Source organism: Telmatherina bonti (genome assembly GCF_933228915.1).
Source record: "Telmatherina bonti genome assembly, chromosome: 11".
Classification (NCBI taxonomy): domain Eukaryota; kingdom Metazoa; phylum Chordata; class Actinopteri; order Atheriniformes; family Telmatherinidae; genus Telmatherina; species Telmatherina bonti.
In genome coordinates, this window is record NC_136629.1 from 1,518,471 (window position 1) to 1,530,541 (window position 12,071).

General features: G+C 44.2%; 1 protein-coding gene across 3 annotated transcripts in view; it reads left to right on the forward strand.

Annotated features, from left to right (window-relative positions):
* The first annotated feature begins 10,967 nt into the window (after nucleotides 1-10,967).
* The window catches only part of LOC306762529 (bifunctional heparan sulfate N-deacetylase/N-sulfotransferase 2-like), a 49,462-nt gene continuing 48,358 nt past the window's right edge, over nucleotides 10,968-12,071 (forward strand). For 2 of the 3 annotated variants that reach the window (XM_079249043.1, XM_079249041.1), the window contains exon 1: nucleotides 10,971-11,080. The gene's annotated coding sequence lies outside the window, so the exon portion shown is untranslated. Of the gene's footprint in view, nucleotides 11,081-12,071 lie in introns of all 3 variants that reach the window. The other variant, XM_079249042.1, reaches the window with a different exon arrangement.

The following is a 12,071-nucleotide window of genomic DNA, read 5'->3' on the forward strand; positions in this document are numbered from 1 at the left end:
CTCTAACCAGCTTCAGACCTGTCTCTAACCAGCTACAGACCTGTCTCTAACCAGCTACAGACCCGTCTCTAACCAGCTTCAGACCTGTCTCTAACCAGCTACAGACCGGTCTCTAACCAGCTACAGAGTTGTCTCTAACAATCTACAGACCTGTCTCTAACCAGCTACTGACCTGTCTCTAACCATCTTCAGACCTGTCTCTAAACGGCTACAGACATGTCTCTAACCATATACAGACCTGTCTTTAACCATCTACATACCTGTCTCTAACCAGTTCCAGACCGGTCTCTAACCAGCTACTGACCTTTCAGTAATCAGTTACAGACCCTTTTCTAACCAGCTGTAGAAATGTCTCTAACCAGCTACAAACCTGTCTCTAACCAGCTAAAGACCTCTCTCTAACCAGTTATAGACCTGTCTCTAACCAGCTAAGGACCTGCCTCTAACCAGCTACAGACATGTTTCTAACCAGCTACAGACCTGTCTCTAACCAGCTACAGACCAGTCTCTAACCAGCTACAGACCTGTCTCTAACCAGCTACAGACCAGTCTCTAACCAGCTACAGACATGTCTCTAACCAGCTACAAACCTGTCTCTAACCAGCTAAAGACCTCTCTCTAACCAGTTATAGACCTGTCTCTAACCAGCTAAGGACCTGTCTCTAACCAGCTACAGACATGTTTCTAACCAGCTACAGACCAGTCTCTAACCAGCTACACACCTGCCTCTAACCAGCTAAGGACCTGTCTCTAACCGGCTACAGACTTGTCTCTAACCAGCTATAGACCTGTCTCTAACCAGCTACAAACCTATCTCTAACCAGCTACAGACCTGTCTCTAACCAGCTACAGACCTGTCTCTAACCAGTTAAGGACCTGTCTCTAACCAGCTACAGACCTGTCTCTAACCAGCTACAGACCTGTCTCTAACCAGCTACAGACCTGTCTCTAACCAGTTAAGGACCTGTCTCTAACCAGCTACAGACATGTCTCTAACCAGCTACAGACCTGTCTCTAACCAGCTACAAACCTGTCTCTAACCAGCTACAGACATGTCTCTAACCAGCTACAGACCTGTCTCTAACCAGCTACAAACCTGTCTCTAACCAGCTACAGACCTGTCTCTAACCAGCTACAGACCTGTCTCTAACCAGCTACAGACCAGTCTCTAACCAGCTATAGACCAGTCTCTAACCAGCTACAGACATGTCTCTAACCAGCTACAAACCTGTCTCTAACCAGCTACAGACCTGTCTCTAACCAGCTACAGACCTGTCTCTAACCAGCTACAGACCTGCCTCTAACCAGCTACAGACCTGTCTCTAACCAGCTACAGACCTGTCTCTAACCAGCTACAGACATGTCTCTAACCAGCTACAGACCTGTCTCTAACCAGCTACAGACATGTCTCTAACCAGCTACAAACCTGTCTCTAACCAGCTACAGACCTGTCTCTAACCAGCTACAGACCTGTCTCTAACCAGCTACAGACCTGCCTCTAACCAGCTACATACCTGTCTCTAAAAAGCTACATACCTATCTCTAACCACCTCCTCGCGGGTGTATTTCTGCGTTTTGCCGTGTTTTGCAAAAGTTCATACAGAGAAAAAGCGGACAAAAAGGCTTCTTCTGCTTTTGCGCACGGACGCACACAAGTACGAACGTTGTCACAAATGTTTACGCACGGACCCCCTGAAGCCATTTTACATCCCACACACAGAAGCTGCACATTACCGTGACAGGAATTTAAATGTCTATACGACAGTGCTGTCAGAACACTGGGCGGGCCACCGCTGATTAAGGGGTTAAACAATGAGATTCCTGTCGCTCTCTCAACATTACTGGACTCTGGCTCAGCAAGGAATTTCCATTCTGGATCCCTGATTAGACGTCTTTGTCTAAACTCCACTCCCTGTCCTACTCCCTCCGACATTCAGTCAACTACTGGTTCTAAATGAGGTGGACTTTTGGTGACTGGGGTAAGAGTCTCACCCCTCCCAACCCGTAGTCTGGTGTTATCGGATAAAAGTTCTCACTTGGCTCTCACCACAAACTCACCAATAACTGCCACCATATGCAAACTCTGCCCATCCCAATGCAAACTGGATGTCTAAATCATAAAAGGATTTCCCTCTTAGTCCTTAACAATTCTACTACTGATGTAATTCTCAGACGTCCTTGGTTACAACAACACTCTCCTACATCCTGGAAAACTGGGGAAATAGTGAAGTGGGGATCTGTCTGTTATCAATGTCGTTTCTTTCAACTCCCTTTAAGCCGGTTTCAAAGATCACCATTGCCACAACTGTAAATAACTGTCATGTTTGCAGCTATGACCTGCCACTAGGAGGCAGTCGCATGCTACTGGTTGATGGAAGAGGAAGAAGTAATCAGGCCAAGTTGGTACATCTGTCTGGTGCATCCTTTCAGCTTGTTTGTTCATTCTGCTGATGGCTGCCTTGGCGTCTGCAGCACCTTTCATAAAGTGATGGTCACATCTCAAATTGAGCTCTGATCAAGAAATGTGAATGCCCCTCCAAACCTTTGATTCCTGATTAAGTTTGGTTGCATTCTTCCTCTCCTCCTTTTGCTTTACTGATTGAAATGTGTCCCGTTGTCTGTCTAGACAACGGACTATCTGTCTAGGTGGATGTTTCCATAAACTGTTTAAATTCCTTGGGGATCGAATAAGTGCCCTTGGTGAAGTGGAATGAGGTGTGCCATGTTTTATTTTAAGACCTTTTGTTCAATTTTATTGTTGGATTGTGTGGTTTTGTTAGGTCTATTAAAACTGTCTTATTGTTTAATTTGTTTGATTAGTTGTCCTATTTTGAAAGGTTATATATGTAGATAATATTTGTGACTGTACATTTCTAAGACTTTTTTAAATTTTGTACCTTCAGTGTGTTTACTTTCCTCTTTTGTCATTCTTTTATATTTCAGTTTTCACAGTGCACAATAAAAACTCTCCACGGCCTTTTATTGTTAAGCCAAGAGTCAGCTACAACAATGTCAGTCGAGAGTTCAGAAGTTAATACTACCACTGCCATTCCCACAGAGTATCAGGAGTATTGGGATGCTTTCAGCCGGGAACAGGCAGCCAAACTTCCTCCTCATCGCCCTTGGGACTGTGCTGTTGAGTTGATCACAGACACCAAGCTTCCTTCTGGTAGGATCTATTCCATTTCCATTCCTGAACAACAGGCTGTGAGAGTATATTTCTGAGGCTCTGGAATAGGGCTATATCTGTGAGTCCACTTCCCCTGCAGCATCCAGCTTTTTCTTAATAGAAAAGAAAGGTGGCAGTCTGAGACCTTGCATAGACTACCGGACACTTAACCAAAGTACCATTAAATATCCACTTCCTTTGGTACCAGCTGCATTGGAAAAACTCAGAGGTGGCAAAATGTTAACCAAACTGGATCTTCATAGTGCCTACAATCTCATCCGTATTAAGGAAGAAGTTGAATGGAAATTGGCATTCATTACTCCCACTGGACACAACAAATACTTAGTGATGCCGTATGGATTGGTTAATGCTCCCTCTGTGTTTCAGAGTTTTATGAACGAAATCTTCCGTGATATGCTTCAGCAATGGTTTATTTCTCAACCAGAGAAGTGCTCTTTCCATCAGGCTACTGTGGATTTTTTGGAAAATGTGGTGAACGTTTTCTAGTGTTTGCCAACTTCTACAGACGATTTTTCCAGAACTACCACACCATTGCGGTTCCTTTGACTTCTATCCTTAGAAAATCTCCTTGCTCATTGACCTGGGCGGCATCTGAAGCAGCATTCAAGAAGTTGAAAAGTGTGTTCTTGTCTGCGCCAGTCTGCGCCAGTTCTCCCCCTGATCCAGATTTGCCCTTTTGTGTGGAAGTGGATGCCTCTGCAGCTGGCGTTGGAGCTGTGTTGTCCCAAAGGTATGGTCAGCCGCCTCGTCTACGTCCTTGTACTTTCTTTTCTAGGAAACTTAATCCTGTGGAACGTAATTATGATGTGGGAAATCGTGAGCTCCTCGCCATCAAACTTGCTCTGGAGGAATGGCGGCATAGTTTGGAGAGTGCGTTATATCCGTCTGAGGTCCTCACCGATCACAAGAACTTGTCGTACCTCCGAGAAGCTAAACGACTCAATCCACGACAGGCAAGGTGGTCCCTATTCTTTTCAAGATTTAATTTCTCTGTCACATACGTGCCAGGATCCGAAAATCGGCGTGCCAATGCTTTATCCCGGATCCATGACTGGTCAGAGGAGAAGGAGACATTGGAGACCATTTTGCCATCCAGAGTGGTGGTAGGAGCCATTCAATGGGAAATCGATGACAGGATCAGGGATGCCTTGACCCGGACTCCAGTACCATCAGACACTCCACCTGGAGGTACCTTTGTGTTCCCACATCTTTGGGTTCCTTTGGCTGTTCATGAGAGTCCGGGTACTGGTCATCCGGGAGTTCAGGCTACTTTATCATTACTTCAACCTCAATATTGGTGGTCTGGAATGGCGGGTCACGTAAAAGACTTTGTTTTGAGTTGTTCTGCTTGTGCCCAGGCAAAGACTTCCCATCAGCTTCCGGAGGGCAGAATGATGCCCTCTGGAGACCCTGGTCACATCTAGGGGCCAACTTCCTCAAGGATCTACCGTTGTCGCAAGGCAACACATGCATTATATGTTCTCCAAGGCGTGTAAGCTAATACCTTTCCTCAGTGTTCCCATGGCTGCTGCTACTGCCTGGAGTATATTTGAAAAGGTCTTCCAGAACTTTGGAATACCTGAGGATGTTGTTTCTGACCCGGGTCCCCAGTTTGTTTCCCAATTTTGGCATACCGTCCTCCATTTGTTGGGGGTTGCTGTGAATCCTACCTCTGGTCATCAACCAGTCTAATGGGCAGTCGGAATGCAAGATCCAGGAGGTTAGCCAATTCTTGCAAACTTTCTGTCACAAGAACCCCTCATCATGGAATGAATTCCTTCCATGGCTGAGTACTGTTACACCCGCACCGGGGTCTGCCACTGACACGCCCACTCCAGTCAGCCTCCAGTGCAGTCAGTCTCCTGATTACTAATCAATCAAACCCATTCCCTATTCATCCTCCAGCTTTATATACAACAGCTCTTCAGTCTGACATTGTCGGACCTCATAACTGCTCATGGTATTTTCCCTTCCCAGACCCGACTCACAAACCTACCCTGAAGATTGTTTTTTGGCTCGATTTCCTGGTTTACCAACACCTTGGTGAAATTTTCATTAAATACCTGTTTGGTGAATAAACCTGTTAAATCTTTTATCTGTCTTGGGGAGTCCTTTGTTATACCACTGTAACTTTGCTTTTTAAAAGAAAATCATTTGGCACACCTCTAAAGAAAACAAATTAGACAGGTTGTGTAAATATGTTAGTGTATACACACACACACACACACACACACACACACACACACATCACTAGGAGTGTATGTATACAGGATCTGGTTCCATAGTAATAAGAGTTTCTTATTTGCAGTTTTCCAAACATGGACCTGCACACCTTTGCTGTTTATAGAGCTGAAATATGTTATCATCACTGCATGATCACAGAACAATGAGTGGTCTGCCCTCTGGAAGAAGTTGTTTCTACCTATACTTAAATTTCACTTCTATGTTAAATAAATATTGGGACAGATATTTCAGTATTGATCTGCCAATCACAACTATTGAATCTTTTCAGATTACTACATAGATAAAAGCATAGATCAGGAGCAGAAACTAACATTTTGCCTGGGGTCAAAATGACCTCTTTACATCTAAAACTTGGTTTTTCTTTGTTCTTATACATTTCTTTATTTTTTATGTATTCTACTGAAATGGAATTGGTATAACATGTTTGTATATGGTGTGATCCAAACACAAGCATTTTTTATATTTCTATGTTGAACATGCTGTGGGCTCTACTGTCCTTTATTGTCCAGCAGTAGATGAGAAAGTAGATCAGGGAGATGTGGGAACTTAACTTTACACCTGGCTGTAATAAGCACCTGCTTTATCAGGTGAACTAAACACCATTTAGCATTTAGCTTAAAAACAGTTATTTTCCGGGTCTTTCTGTCTGGTAACTTTGGTCCTGAAGTTCGACGTTTCTTCAACGGTTTCGTAACCCTGCTGCTCTGCTGTTGTCTTCACTGTCTGAAAACTGACTGAAACAGCTGATAAACTTTCCTCCTCGGGAGACTGACAGGAGGAGAAGCTGCAGCTAACAGCTAGCAGCGGTAAAGCAGACTCCGCTTTGTGGTGTTTATTGCTAAAGCTTGTAAAACATTCGCTGCTAAACAGTTAGCTTCTTAGAGCTAACTTCCTCTGCTGCCGACGCAGCTGACATGCTGTCCGTCTCTCTCTCCTCTCTCTAACTCGACCATTCTTAAAGTGGCCACGCAGCACCGTGTCTGCATGTCCCAAACGTCTAGATTAGCCGCTCATTGCCTCCATCCCACAGCCCAGCCAGCTCCATGTTGTAGCGTTGCTTTGATTGGGTGTATAGCTTAGTTTACGTTCATCTATGTTGTATATGTATATATACAGTACCAGTCAAAAATTTGGACACACCTCCTCACTCAGTGGTTTTTCTTTTTTTTTCATTTTCTTAATTCCAGAGTACAACTAAATACATCAACACTGTGAAGGAACACATGTGGAACTATGTAGTAAACAAAAAGTGGTAAATAAACCAGAATATGTTTTATATTTTAGATTCTTCAAAGTGACCACCTTTTGCTTTGGTGACAGGTTGGCACACTCATGACATTTTCTCAATCAGCTTCATGAGGCAGTCACCTGGAATGGTTTGTCATTAACAGGATTAGCTTGTCAAGAGTTATTTCTTTCCTTCTTAATGTGTTTGAGACCGTCGGTTGTGATGTGCAGAGGCCTGTTGTTACAAAGGTCTATACAGTGGTTTCACTCTGATCTCTGTTATAATCCATATTATGGCAAGAACCACTCAACTAAGTCAAGAGAAATGACAGTTCATCATAACTTTAAGACATGTTGGTCAGTCCATCAGGAAAACTACAAGAAGTCTGCAGGTATTCTCTAGTGTAGTTACAAAGATCATCAAACACGATGTTGCTGGCTCTCATGAGAACCTCGTCCAGACAGGAAGACCAAGAGTTACCTCAGCTGCATAGGATAAGTTCATCACAGTCACAAGTTCATCACATAAGAGCCTACAGAAAGGCTTCACAGAATTCAAGATGGTGCTGCATTTCAACATCAGCTGTCCAGAGGAGACTGCCTACATTGGGCCTCCATGGTCAAACTGCTGGAAAGAAGCCACTTCTGAGAAAGAACAATAAGAATAAGGGACTAATTTGGGCCAAGAAACATCAGGAATGACTTCATATCAGTGGAAATCTGTGCTCTGGTCTGATGAATCTAAAGCTGAGATTTTTAGTTCCACTCGCCATGTTTTTGTGAGATGCAGAAAAGGTGAGCAGATGGTTCCTAGATGTGTGGTTCCCATGGTGAAGCATGCAGGAGGAGAAGTGGTATGGTATGGGGGTTCTTTGCTAGTGAAACAGTTGATTAATTAGTCAACATCCAAGGAACACTTCACCAGCATGGCGACCACAGCGACAGGCCATCCCATCTGGTTGGCACTCAGATGATGATCCCAAACACACCTCCAGACTGTGTCGGGGATGTTTGACCAAGAAACAGAATGATGGAGAGCTGCATAAGACAACCTGCTTCCACAGTCGCTTGACCTGAACTCACTTGAGATGGTTTGGGATGTTTTGGATCAGAGTGAAGGCAAAGCCTCTAACAAGTTCTCGACACCTTCAAGAACTCATTAGACACTATTGACAAACCATTCCAGGTGACTGCCTCATGAAGCTGATTGAGAAAATGTCATGAGTGTGCCAAGCTGTCACCAAAGCTAAAGGTGGTTTACTTTGAAGAATCTAAAATATAAAACATATTCTGGTTTATTTACCACTTTTTGTTTACTACATAGTTCCACATGTGTTCCTTCACAGTGTTGATGTATTTAGTTGTACTCTGGAATTAAGAAAAAAAAAAGAAAACCCACTGAGAAGGTGTGTCCAAACTTTTGACTGATTTATATATATATATATATATATATATATATATATATATATATATATATATATATATATATATATATATATATATATATATATATATATATATATATATATATATATATATATAAACAGCTTTGTTTTTAATATCCCCCAAACCTGGTGGTTGAGAACTCAAAACATTACGATAAAAAACTCTGTGTGTGTGTGTATCTATCTATCTATATCTATATATATCTATCTATATATATATATATATAAACATTACGATAAAAACTTATATAAATATATATATACATATACATATATATATATATATATATATATATATATATACATATATATATATATATATATATATATATATATATATATATATATATATATATATATATATATATATATGTGTGTATAAGTTTTTATCGTAATGTTTTGAGTTCTCAACCACCAGGTTTGGGGGATATTAAAAACAAAGCCGTTTTATTTTGTTATTTGATGCAAAAGAAGGCCTAACTAATACATACATAAAGGGGAATTGATATGAATATGTGAGTGGAAGGAGAGGGCAAGAGGCTGGTATGTGTGTGTTGGGGTCTATATATAGATGTATAGGTTTGGTGTTTTTTATCTCCCATCTGGGTGGAAGATTGTATTTTTTATACTTTAGTATACTTTAGTAGTTTATATTTTGTTACTGTCAAATAAAAAAGTAAAAGGGAATGTGGAACGTATTCACTGGACTACCAAGGAGCTTGCAGGAGGTAAGGATCCTGAGACGGACCTCTTCCCAGCCAACTCCAGGAACATCGGTGGGGTGCAGATTGGTGACCACATCCTCAGAGACTCTGCGTATCGCTCACAGAAATGCCTCAGTGGACGCCTGACAGTGGACCAGCAGATGTTACACAGAAGACTCAGCCGGGAATGGGTCATTGATGAAAATGCTTTGGCCGGCTGAAGGGAAGGTGGCGTTGTCTCCTTAAAGGAACGACTGTGATGTCAGACTGCTGAAAAGTATGGTGCAGACATGCTGGGCTCTAAACCACCTGCGGGAAGATCTCAGGGAGACCTGGGAAAATCCATGGGAGGTACCTGCAGCTGAACCAGCCCACCCTGTGGTAGCACGAGCACCGGGTGTGGAGGAGCACCGGGTGTGGAGGAGCACCGGGTGTGGAGGAGCACCGGGTGTGGAGGAGCACCGGGTGTGGAGGAGCACCGGGTGTGGAGGAGCACCGGGTGTGGAGGAGCACCGGGTGTGGAGGAGCACCGGGTGTGGAGGAGCACCGGGTGTGGAGGAGCACCGGGTGTGGAGGAGCACCGGGTGTGGAGGAGCACCGGGTGTGGAGGAGCACCGGGTGTTGAGGAGCACCGGGTGTGGAGGAGCACCGGGTGTGGAGGAGCACCGGGTGTGGAGGAGCACCGGGTGTTGAGGAGCACCGGGTGTGGAGGAGCACCGGGTGTTGAGGAGCACCGGGTGTGGAGGAGCACCGGGTGTTGAGGAGCACCGGGTGTGGAGGAGCACCGGGTGTGGAGGAGCACCGGGTGTGGAGGAGCACCGGGTGTGGAGGAGCAAGGGAGGCATGTTCTTTGGTTTTGGAGAACAGTTCATCATAAACACGGGGTGTTGCACTTCCTGCTCTGGGAGAGGACGGAGGCGTCTCCACTCCTTCCGTTCCCACTCTGCCTGCTGTTTCTATCGTCCGTCTGTCTATCTGACTTTCTGCATTTCCTTCTGAATATAAATCATGGATCTGATCAGCTGGTCTCGCGGGAGAAGTGGATCCGCAGGGTTCATGCTGCTGGAGACGTGATGAAGGTCATGTGTCTGATGCTTCTTTCTATGGAGGATTTCTACACAACTAGAATTATGATTACTGGTTTCTGCTGGTTGGTGTGTGCGGTTTCCTGGTGTGTCGCTAAGTCTGGAAGATCTGTGGTGGACGATGCCGATCAACTAGCACTCAAACTCATGCGGTGATAGAGCTGGACCGCGACTGGATGCCAGTCTGGCCCAATCTGGCAGGCTGGTTGTGGTTCTGGAGCTCAGCCGTTGGGTGGAAATATCTTGGAAAAGTTTTTGGTGGAAACTGACCCAATTCGGCTGTTTGGAGTCCGACTGAGACCACTAAGGACTCAAAGCTGAGCCAAACGAAGCTTAGCTTGACCCAAAACAAAGCTGGCATCTGGATCTGGATCCCTGACTGGCCTTGCAGGCTGGGTATCACGTCTCCTGGAATGTTATGCTGTCTGATGCTCAGCCCCCCCTCCTAACCCCCCTCTCTTCTCAGGCCCATGGAACTAACCTGAACTCAGCTCTCGACATCACGTTTACATAAACTGGTGGCAGACTGGGATGAACTGGGGGGCAGTTCACAGACTTACTCACTGAACACACACACTGTTAGACACACTCTTCTACCTTTTAGCACCTTCTCCAGACCATGCCTGTGTTGTCTATCGTCTGAATCTGTGCTTATGTCTACATGCTGTGTTTCTTTTGCCTCTCCAGACTGTGTGTATATATATATATATATATATATATATATATATATATATATATATATATATACATATATATATATATATATATATATATATATATATATATACATATATATATATATATATATATATATATATATATATATATATATATATATATATATATATATATATATGTATATATATATATATATATATATATATATATATATATATATATATATATATATGTATATATATATGGGCAACATTTAAAGAGGGTCAGTGACACCACCTGCATTTGTCCAGAATCCCCCCCGCCTCCCCTTCGTTCTTTCACAAAGAAAGAAAGAAAGAAAGAAAGAAAGAAAGTTTCCCCCCTCTGTTTTTCCGCCTTTGGTTCAGTCCAACACAACCAAGATGGCTGCCTAAGTTGTGACGCTGAAGTTGGCTTTTCTCTCTGCTTCTGCTCCACGGCGTCCTGCGGCTCCATGGCCTGACTGCTGCCTGGTAAACACAGGTAAAGGTGAGCTCCTCGTGACGAACAGCTTCATGGTTTCACGGTAAAGTTGTGTCCAGAATCCCGAGTGGGAGTTGTAGCCTCCGCAGCTAGCTGTGGGCTCCAGCTCCACCGTGATTTGTCGACTAGCTTTGTCCGGGAACCGCTCTTCCAGGCCGGGCTTCATGTTCAGCTGCGTGGCGGGGCTCCAGGTGTCCGGTGTCCGCAGGCCGGCACACGGCAGGGCTCCCGGTGTCCGCAGGCCGGCACACGGAACCCGGACCCAGACACGGAGAGCTGGCGTTAGCTCCAGACTGCTAGCATTAGCATTGGTCCGGGACATCAGGACGTTTAACCTGCACCTCCTCCTCTGACACCTGCACCTCCTCCTCTGACACCTGCACCTCCTGCTGCTACATCTGCATGGTGTGTGTGTGTGTGTGTGTGTGTGTGTGTGTGTGTGTGTGTGTGTGTGTGTGAGAGAGAGAGAGTGTGAGAGAGCAGGGTGCGTGTAGCCATCAGATGACTTCATATGGGATGTACTGGGTTTACTGGGAGCTACTGTTTCAGTGATTGGACAACATGCTGATCAATGAGGACGATCAACAACTACCTAAAGAAAACCTAGAAATCCTCTCCATCGTCATGACGATGGTTGTTGACCGTCCACAGCTCACTAACTAGTTAGTTGTCACTAACTAGTTCTGCTTGTAGAGTGAAGGGTGATAAATACCAACAGATGATGGTAAATATGGATTAAGTAAAAATACTTTATTAATCCCCAAAGGGAAATATTGTAGTATATAATAATAATAACTAAAGGAGGTCTTGTTCCGGAGGCTGATGGCTGCTGGCAGGAATGATCTTCTGTATCTTTCAGTCTTCCATCGGACCTGAAGAAGCCTCTCACTGAACACACTTTGTTGTTTCATCACTGTGTTGTGGAGAGGGTGTGAAGAATCCTCCATCATCTTCATCAGCTTGTGCAGCATTCTTCTTTGGACAATCAGCTCCAGCG